Genomic DNA, 11096 nt, shown 5'->3' on the forward strand with positions numbered 1-11096 from the left:
CCTTAATACTGCGGGATCACCAACAAGGGCCAGCTCTAACATGATATCCTGACAATGAGGAAAATGTGAACAACTTGACCTTAGAGCAGATTAGCATACCTTACCAGCTAATGATAAGACAAAACCAGAAGAGTTGGCACCCTTTGGTAGGTCCAAAAGCCAAGATCACGATTTACAGATGACTGGCTGCTAGAACCATGACCAGACTGTATACATCTTGGGACCAATAAAAATCCCTAGTTTAGGGTTTGAACTATGACCTGCACAATAAACATGATCCCCAGTTCCAAAGGTCTGGCAGAGACAATTGCAACGGAATGGGGCTTCTGGAAGCACAAAGAAAGACGCTATCCTAGGTGCCATCCTAGGTTCAGTGCAAAGACCAAGATCATCAACCACAGAAGATGGATTAAAATGACACTGAGGGAACAGAATCTCTAGAACCACAAATACTGACTTCATCATAAGTCCCACCTCAGGATCTGTGCAGATACTGAGACCTCTAAACACAGAGGTCTGATTGTATCACCCAGGACAGAGCAGAAGTCTTCCACACACCACAAAAACATCACCGGGAGACATGACAATATACTCCAAGGACGAAGAAACCCCATATTTCTTAGACCAAGTGAATTCCTTTTCGAATGACCCCAATATATACTGTGCCAGGGCAGGAGGGAAAAAACAAAAATACAAAAAGCAAAAAACCTTGGTTATTTTTTATATATTATTTTTTTACCTTCATTTATTATTATTATTATTATTTTTATTTACCTATCTATTTTTGGTCGATTTCTCTGTTTGGGTGTGATTATTGAAATTGTTGTCCCCAGTTATACTTATTTTTTTCTCTTCCTTTCTTTTCTTTCGTTATGTGCTATGTCATGTTTCTTATTTCAAGACCATGGGGTGTTTTTTTTGTTTGTTTTTGTTTGTTTTGTTTTTTTGTTTGTTTTTTGTGGTGCTTATCACTGGATATTTGACACTTCTTTTGGTACTGGTGGAGTGTTTCACCTTCTTTTTCTCCTTCATCTCTCAAATCGATGATGAGAGCCTCTAGAAGAATTCTGCCCATTTTCGGTGTATTAGACTCTTACCCCAGTTTATTACTTTTCTCTTTTTCAAACAAAACCACGCAACTTGAACTAGCTAGTCCTGCATCCAGTTAGAGGGCGAAATAAGGGAGGCATTAAGACCAAACAGGTGCAAGACTACTAAGTAGTAGGTTAAATACAGAGGGGACCACATATTCTAGCCACCCTAGGGGTGAGGGAAGAGGAAATGGGAGGTAGGGCAAAAACGGAGGTGTAAGGAGGACAATTTGGTGATGGGAATCCCCCCTAATTTTATGTAAATATGTACCTAAGATATTATTGTCAACAATATGTAAGCCACTATGATCAAAATAAAAATTATATTTAAAAAAAAAAGAAAAGATATGAGATAGTGTAGAAGATAACACATCTTTTTGCTTCTTTGAAACACCATTTTGCAGCATGACTGATTATATAAATTTGAAAAAAATACTATCCGGAAGCATTTTGTGGAGCAGATCCTGTTTGTACATTTAGAAAAATATATGTAAAAATATGTGCTTATGGAAACTACATGATTTTGTTTTACAGTGCACATGTTTTGTCCTTTTCACAATGTGTATATTTTGTCTTACAGATATAGAACATAAAATTGATATTCAAAAAAAAGCCTTTAAATCCATAATAGTTATTTAATCTTATATTCACTGAGAATACTTTCTTCACTGATTGTTTTGCATTTAAACTACAATAAGTGACTCTCTTCTTGAACACATAATATATTGTCTATATCATAAAGCCATATATATATATATTTTTTTTTTTTTTGGATTTTTTTAGGCCACACCCGATGGTGCTCAGGGGTTACTCCTGGCTATCTGCTCAGAAAGCTCCTGCCAGGCACGGGGACCATACGGGATGCCGGGATTCAAACCAATCACCTTAGGTCCTGGGTCAGCTGCTTGCAAGGCAAACTCCACTGTGCTATCTCTCCGGCCCCAAAGCCCTATTTGTGTGTGTGTGTGTGTGTGTGTGTGTGTGTATTTATCCTTCTCAACCTTTACTTTAAAATGTCTAAAAAGAGAATTGTTGACAGTATAACTGTTTATTAACTCTGCTTGGTAAACTACATCTAAATTGGGAAGACTCTTTAACAATAGTACATTCTTCCTGACTGTTTTTACCACACACACACACACACACACTCACACACACACATTTTGAAATTACTAATATTTTGTGGGATATTTCTTGAAATAAAGAAGAAAGTTTTGTAAGTAGGATTGTTAGCCACTTTCATGGCTACCTTATATTAGAATGATGTAGATTAAGTTGGTCTGCAACTTCAAATATAGTCTTATGCTTTAAATAAAACTGCCTCAGGTGGGTTTAGAAAGCTATGTCTAATGGTCGCTTCAGCAGCACAATACTAAAATTGGAACAATACAGATAAGATTAGCATGGCCCCTGCTCAAGAATGAGACACAAATTTGTGAACCATTCCATTATTGAAAGCCTCCCAAGGACTCGGAAAAAATTAAAAAAAAAAAGGAATGTCTAAAATGATTTAAGAACTTATGAGAAAATCATATTTGATGAAGTCATGCTGACATGCTTTCATTCCCATTACTTCACTAGAATTAAATGAGCCAGGTCTAATTCACAATCAGTAATACTGAAATAATAATATATTTATATTATATATTTATTATTGTATATTGTATAGTAATATATATTTATACTTATAAGCAAAATATATTATACATTAATTTATGTTTATAAATTATATATATTTATGTTATATGTAATATTAAATATATATGTGTATATATGTAATATAAATATATATATATTTATTTAAGTACATTGAATTTCACTTACAATTGAAGTTTCTTTTTTTTTCTTTTTTTTTTTTTAATTTTTTTTTATTTAAACACCTTGATTACATACATGATTGTGTTTGGGTTTCAGTCATAAAAGGAACACCACCCATCACCAGTGCAACATTCCCATCACCCAAGTCCCAAATCTCCCTCCTCCCCACCCAACCCCCGCCTGTACCCTAAACAGGCTCAACATTTCCCTCATACATTCTCAATATTAGGACAGTTCAAAATGTAGTTATTTCTCTAACTAAACTCATCACTCTTTGTGGTGAGCTTCCTGAGGTGAGCTGGAACTTCCAGCTCTTTTCTCTTTTGTGTCTGAAAATTATTATTACAAGGGTGTCTTTCATTTTTCTTAAAACCCATAGATGAGTGAGACCATTCTGCGTTTTTCTCTCTCTCTCTGACTTATTTCACTCAGCATAATAGATTCCATGTACATCCATGTATAGGAAAATTTCATGACTTCATCTCTCCTGACAGCTGCATAATATTCCATTGTGTATATGTACCACAGTTTCTTTAGCCATTCGTCTGTTGAAGGGCATCTTGGTTGTTTCCAGAGTCTTGCTATGGTAAATAGAGCTGCAATGAATATAGGTGTAAGGAAGGGGTTTTTGTATTGTATTTTTGTGTTCCTAGGGTATATTCCTAGGAGTGGTATAGCTGGATCGTATGGGAGCTCGATTTCCAGTTTTTGGAGGAATCTCCATATCGCTTTCAATAAAGGTTGAACTAGACAGCATTCCCACCAGCAGTCGATAAGAGTTCCTTTCTCTCCACATCCCCGCCAACACTGTTTATTCTCATTCTTTGTGATGTGTGCCATTCTCTGGGGTGTGAGGTGGTATCTCATCGTTGTTTTGATTTGCATCTCCCTGATGATTAGTGATGTGGAACATTTTTTCATGTGTCTTTTGGCCATGCGTATTTCTTCTTTGTCAAAGTGTCTGTTCATTTCTTCTCCCCATTTTTTGATGGGGTTAGATGTTTTTTTCTTGTAAAGTTCTGTCAAGTGCCTTGTATATTTTGGAGATTAGCCCCTTATCTGATGGGTATTGGGTGAATAGTTTCTCCCACTCAGTGGGTGGCTCTTGTATCCTGGGCACTATTTCCTTTGAGGTGCAGAAGCTTCTCAGCTTAATATATTCCCATCTGTTAATCTCTGCTTTCACTTGCTTGGAGAGTGCAGTTTCCTCCTTGAAGATGCCTGTAATGTCCTGTAGTGTTTTGCCTATGTGCTGTTCTATATATCTTATGGTTTTGGGGCTGATATCGAGGTCTTTAATCCATTTGGATTTTACCTTTGTACATGATGTTAGCTGGGGGTCTAAGTTTAATTTTTTGCAAGTGGCTATCCAATTGTGCCAACACCACTTGTTGAAGAGGCTTTCCCTGCTCCATTTAGGATTTCCTGCTCCTTTATCAAAAATTAGATGGTTGTATCTCTGGGGAACATTTTCTGAGTATTCAAGCCTATTCCACTGATCTGAGGACCTATCCTTATTCCAATACCATGCTGTTTTGATAACTGTTGCTTTGTAGTACAGTTTAAAGTTGGGAAAAGTAATTCCTCCCATATTCTTTTTCCCAATGATTGCTTTAGCTATTCGAGGGTGTTTATTGTTCCAAATGAATTTCAAAAGTGTCTGATCCACTTCTTTGAAGAATGTCATGGGTATCTTTAGAGGGATGGCATTAAATCTGTATAATGCCTTGGGGAGTATTGCCATTTTGATGATGTTAATCCTGCCAATCCATGAGCAGGGTATGTGTTTCCATTTCCGTGTGTCCTCTCTTATTTCTTGGAGCAGAGTTTTATAGTTTTCTTTGTATAGGTCCTTCACATATTTAGTCAAGTTGATTCCAAGATATTTGAGTTTGTGTGGTACTATTGTGAATGGGGTTGTTTTCTTAATGTCCATTTCATCCTTATTACTATTGGTATATAGAAAGGCCATTGATTTTTGTGTGTTAATTTTGTAGCCTGCCACCTTGCTATATGAGTCTATTGTTTCTAGAAGCTTTTTGATAGAGTCTTTAGGGTTTTCTAAGTAGAGTATCATGTCATCTGCAAACAGTGAGAGCTTGACTTCTTCCTTTCCTATCTGGATTCCCTTGATATCCTTTTCTTGCCTAATCGCTATAGCAAGTACTTCCAGTGCTATGTTGAATAGGAGTGGTGAGAGAGGACAGCCTTGTCTTGTGCCAGAATTTAGAGGGAAGGCTTTCAGTTTTTCTCCATTGAGGATAATATTTGCCACTGGCTTGTGGTAGATGGCCTTCACTATATTGAGAAAGGTTCCCTCCATTCCCATCTTGCTGAGAGTTTTGATCAAGAATGGGTGTTGGACCTTATCAAATGCTTTCTCTGCATCTATTGATATGATCGTGTGGTTTTTATTTTTCTTGTTATTGATGTTGTGTATTATGTTGATAGATTTACGGATGTTAAACCAGCCTTGCATTCCTGGGATGAAACCTACTTGATCGTAGTGGATGATCTTCTTAACGAGGCATTGAATGCTATTTGCCAGGATTTTGTTGAGGATCTTTGCATCTGCATTCATCAGTGATATTGGTCTGTAATTTTCTTTTTTGGTAGCGTCTCTGTCTGGTTTAGGTATCAAGGTGATGTTGGCTTCATAAAAGCTATTTGGAAGTGTTTCTGTTTGTTCAATTTCATGAAAGAGTCTTGCCAAGATTGGCAGTAGTTCCTCTTGGAAAGTTTGATAGAATTCATTAGTGAATCCATCTGGACCTGGGCTTTTGTTTTTCGGCAGACATTTGATTACTGTTTTAATTTCATCAATGGTGATGGGGGTGTTTAGATATGCTACATCCTCTTCCTTCAACCGTGGAAGATTATAAGAGTCCAAGAATTTATCCATTTCTTCCAGGTTCTCATTTTTAGTGGCGTAGAGTTTTTCAAAGTAGTTTCTGATTACCCTTTGAATCTCTGTCATATCAGTAGTGATCTCTCCTTTTTCATTCCTGATACGAGTTATCAAGTTTCTCTCTCTCTCTTTCTTTGTTAGGTTTGCCAGTGGTCTATCAATCTTGTTTATTTTTTCAAAGAACCAACTTCTGCTTTCGTTGATCTTTCGGATTGTTTTTTGAGTTTCCACTTCGTTGATTTCTGCTCTCAGCTTTGTTATTTCCTTCTGTCTTCCTATTCTTGGGTCCTTTTGTTGAGCATTTTCTAGTTCTATTAGCTGTGTCATTAAGCTACTCAGGTAAGCTCCTTCTTCCTTCCTGATGTGTGCTTGCAAAGCTATAAATTTTCCTCTCAGTACTGCTTTTGCTGTGTCCCATAAGTTCTGAGAGTTTGTGTCTTTATTGTCATTTGTTTCCAGGAACCTTTTGATTTCCTCCTTGATTTCATCTCGGACCCACTGGTTATTGAGCATGAGGCTGTTTAACTTCCAGGTGTTAAAGTGTTTCTTCTGAGTCCCTTTGGAGTTCACAAATAATTTCAGAGCCTTGTGGTCAGCGAAGGTAGCCTGCAAAATTTCTATCCTCTTGATCTTATGGAGGTATGTTTTATGTGCCAGCATGTAGTCTATCCTGGAGAATGTCCCATGTACATTGGAGAAGAATGTGTATCCAGGTTTCTGGGGATGGAGTGTCCTATATATATCCACTAGGCCTCTTTCTTCCATTTCTCTCCTCAGGTCTAGTATATTCTTGTTGGGTTTCAGTCTGGTTGACCTGTCCAGTGTTGACAAAGCCGTGTTAAGGTCCCCCACAATTATTGTGTTGTTGTTGATATTATTTTTCAGATTTGTCAACAGTTGTATTAAATATTTTGCTGGCCCCTCATTCGGTGCATATATGTATTTAGGAGAGTGAATTCTTCCTGCTCTACGTACCCCTTGATTAATATAAAATGTCCGTCTTTGTCCCTTACAACCTTCCTGAGTATAAAGTTTGCATTATCTGATATTAGTATGGCCACTCCAGCTTTTTTATGGGTGTTGTTTGCTTGGATAACTTTTCTCCAGCCTTTTATTTTGAGTCTATGTTTGTTCTGACTATTCAGGTGCGTTTCTTGTAGGCAGCAGAAGGTTGGATTGAGTTTTTTGATCCATTTAGCCACTCTGTGTCTCTTAACTGGTGCATTTAGTCCATTGACGTTGAGAGAAAGAATTGTCCTGGGATTTAACGCCATCTTTATTTCAAAATTTGGTGTGTCTTTTGGGTAGTCTTGTCTTAGATTAGGTCTTTCAGTTTTTCTCTTAAGACTGGTTTTGTGTCTGTGAAGTTTCTGAGCTGTTTTTTGTCTGTGAAACCATGTATTCTTCCATCAAACCGGAAAGTGAGTTTTGCTGGGTATAGTATTCTGGGTGAAGCATTCATTTCATTCAGTCTTGTCACAATATCCCACCACTGCTTTCTGGCATTGAGCGTTTCTGGTGACAGGTCTGCTGTAAATCTCAGGGAAGCTTGCTTGAACATGATTTCCCCTTTTGATCTTGCTGTTTTCAGAATTCTGTCTCTATCTGTGGGATTTGTCATTGTGACTAGGATGTGTCTTGGGGTGGTTTTTCTGGGGTCTCTTTTGGTTGGTACTCTTCGGGCATGCAGGATTTGATCACATATATTCTTTAGCTCTGGAAGTTTCTCTTTAATGATGTTCTTGACCATTGATTCTTCCTGGAAATTTTCTTCCTGGGTCTCTGGGACTCCAATGATTCTTAAGTTGTTTCTGTTGATCTTATCATAGACTTCTATTTTCGTCTGTTCCCATTCTTTGACTAATTTTTCCATTGTCTGCTCATTTGCTTTAAGTTTTTTGTCCAATCTCTCCTGCTGTATGGAATTGTTATGTATCTCATCTTCCACAGCACCAAGTCTATTCTCAGCTTCTGATACCCTGTCCCAGAGCTTATCCATTTTGTCATTCACTTCGTTTACTGACTTTTTCAGTCCTGTTAGTTGACATGTTATTTCAGTTTGGAGTTTTGTCATTTCTGCCTTCATATTTTCTTGGTTCTTATTAGTGTTCTGTTCAACTCGATCCATGGTTTCTTGGAGTCTGTTGAGCACCTTCCATATTGCTAGTCTAAAGTCCTTATCTGAGAGGTTGATTAGTTGTTCAGTCATTATCTGGTCCTCAGAATTGTCGTCTTCATTCTCTATGTCTGATGCTGGCCTGCGTTGTTTCCCCATTGTCACACTTGTATTGTGGGTTTTTCTACGTGTTGTGGTGGTATTCATTGTCTATATGATGTAGGCAGCACACTCCTCTGGCTCCTCCCTTTCTGGATGGGCTGACTTGCCTCTAAGGGAGGGGAGTCCTTCATGGATGAAGCCTCACACTGGGTCAAATCTTAGGCCCGAGCATGCAACAGAGAAGACAGTCCAGAGAGAAATGTTTGCTTCTGTGATATAGCGCCGTTCTTAGTGTGATTTTTCCTTCTTGTTGCAATGGAGTTCTTTCCTTAGAAAGAGTGCACGGCCGCGTAGCAAAGCGGAGCGGCCGTGCTCCTCTGAGCCTCTTTTTGCCCCACTCGCAAGAGTTTCACGCAAGAGGACAGTAGACAGACATAGACAGGTCACACTCACAGTCTTTCACAGCTGAGCCCCACTGGGCCGGTGTACTTTCGCGGATTTTCCCCGCCTGGTGTCACACACAGGGAGCCAGCTTTTGCAAAGGTTAGCCGGTTTTTATGCTCTGAAGTCCCTCCCTGAAAATGGCGTCTGGGCGAGCGAGGTTTCTGGAGGCTCTTTTTGCCCCACTCGCAAGAGTTTCACGCAAGAGGACAGTAGACAGACATAGACAGGTCACACTCACAGTCTTTCACAGCTGAGCCCCACTGGGCCGATGTACTTTCGCGGATTTTCCCCGCCTGGTGTCACACACAGGGAGCCAGCTTTTGCCACGTCTCTCCCTTTATCAGAACAACTTCATATTGAATAAGACAAGATGCCTTCAATCTTAAACCAGGTGCAGCTCGACCGGCTGCGGCCAATCCTGCGGCGCCCAGGAAAAGGGGCTCCTGTGAAGAAGGGGGGGGTCTTCTCCAGGGTCCACGAGGTAAATCGAGGCAGCGGCGGGTTGTCCCAGGTCACTTTCCCCAAGGCACTCCCCGGCGCTCACAGCGCGATGTACAGGCGCACGGTCCCCTCTACAATTGAAGTTTCTTAAAATAATTTAGAGACAGTTTTAGTGTATTCCCTAGATATCTAACAACATTAAATATGAGATATTCTATCTAGAGCTTTACCATATGGCTACTTTTTACTGAACTTCTTCTGGATATCATTCAAATTAAATCTACTTTAAATCACCAGTATGAGGGTTTATTTGGGGATCTAGAATTCAAAAAGTTATATGCAGATGACTTTTAGATCTTTGTCCATTGCATCTAGGCTTATCTGTTTTAATCTTCAGATGTTTTCTTAAGACACCAATCTCCTCTATTGGCATCCTTCCCTTCAAGCTAATTCCAAATGCCAGCATTGGAAAGGAAAAATGTTACTGTCAAGTTTCCAAATCTAGCTTCCAATTTAAGGTTAATCTGACTATCTAATATGAATTCATGCAATCCAGGTAGGCGAGCCACTTTAGGTCTTCTGATGAATATATATCTGCATCATATCTGCATATTATATCTGCATCACTCTATATATAGTGCCTGGTATCTGTATATATATATGTATATATACATATATATAGTGCCTGGTATCTGTATATATATATGTATATATATATATATGATGCAGATATATATATATATATATATATATATATATATATATATATAGTGCCTGGCAACACTCTCCAAACGGGAAAAAAACCAAAGGAAATTGGAACCCTCTATCAGTCAGAAGCTCCAGCAGTAAATAAGGCTAGGGAAGGAATGTCAAGAAACAAATCCATCCACCAGAGCAACAATACAGTGGCATTTTGCGTAGGGCATTTTTCTTCTTATGGCTATTGAGGGTTCGATCTCAGCATCCCATATGATCCCCTGAGCCTGCCAGGTGTGATTTCGGGTTTCTGAGCACAGAGCCAGGAGTTATCCCTGAGTGACCCTGGGTTGTGGCCAAAAATCAAAACCAAAAAAAAAAAAAAAAAGAAGTAAAAGGAAAGAAAGAAAATAAATAAAAAGAAACAAGACCGAGAGACCCCGGCAGGCCGGCTGGAGGAGTGAGTGAGGGAATTTCTGTCTCTTTGCGCCGGTGTCTGGGTCGGACCCTTTGGCGGGCCGGCTTGAGGAGTGAGTGAGGGAATTTCTGTCTCTTTGCGCCGGTGTCTGGGTCGGACCCTTTCCCCAGAGACCCCGGCGGGCCGGCTGGAGGAGTGGAGGGAATTTCTGTCTCTTTGCGCCGGTGTTTGGGTCGGACCCTTTGGTGGGCCGGCTGGAGGAGTGAGTGAGGGAATTTCTGTCTCTTTGCGCCGGTGTCTGGGTCGGACCCTTTCCCCAGGGACCCCGGCGGGCCTGCTGGAGGAGTGAGTGAGGGAATTTCTGTCTCTTTGCGCTGGTGTCTGGGTCGGACCCTTTCCCCAGAGACCCCGGCGGGCCGGCTGGAGGAGTGAGTGAGGGAATTTCTGTCTCTTTGCGCCGGTGTTTGGGTCGGACCCTTTGGCGGGCCGGCTGGAGGAGTGAGTGAGGGAATTTCTGTCTCTTTGCGCCGGTGTCTGGGTCGGACCCTTTCCCCAGGGACCCCGGCGGGCCGGCTGGAGGAGTGAGTGAGGGAATTTCTGTCTCTTTGCGCGCGGCATTTGGGACGGACCCTTCCCCCAGTGACCCCTGCGTGCCAGCCGGAGAGGGTTGAGTGACTCCCTTCCCCCAGGTGGGTGACTAGAAAGGCAAGTTGAGCGACCCGAACAGACGGGAGAGATAGGGCCAGCCATCTGGACTCGCAGGTGAACTAGAGCAGTCCACCCCACTGGACCCTGGAGTGGACCAGGGACTCCCCAAGGGTGAGGACAGAGCCTGAAGGGTTGGACTGAGGGAACCCTTCAAGGGAGGCATGGAGGGGGCGGAGCTCCATTGACTCCCGGAGAAAGGAGGGGGGACTGAGAGCTAGGCTCAACAGCGCCAGTAACCATTGTGGCCAGGAGTAGAACTGCACCGCTGACAGAAATAAGGAGCAGATAAGGGAAAAGACCCACAGCAGGAAGGCTGAACCCTAGGTAGCAAAGGGGAGGAGAAAGGGCTAGGCT

General features: G+C 40.9%; 1 non-coding gene across 1 annotated transcript; it reads left to right on the forward strand.

Annotated features, from left to right (window-relative positions):
• Window positions 1-2442: 2442 nt before the first annotated feature.
• LOC126028456 (U6 spliceosomal RNA) lies at window positions 2443-2546 on the forward strand. The gene has a single exon (XR_007502435.1). It is a non-coding gene; the product is annotated as a U6 spliceosomal RNA (small nuclear RNA).
• Window positions 2547-11096: the final 8550 nt, after the last annotated feature.

This window comes from Suncus etruscus, chromosome 1 (genome assembly GCF_024139225.1).
Source record: "Suncus etruscus isolate mSunEtr1 chromosome 1, mSunEtr1.pri.cur, whole genome shotgun sequence".
In the NCBI taxonomy this organism is placed as follows: domain Eukaryota; kingdom Metazoa; phylum Chordata; class Mammalia; order Eulipotyphla; family Soricidae; genus Suncus; species Suncus etruscus.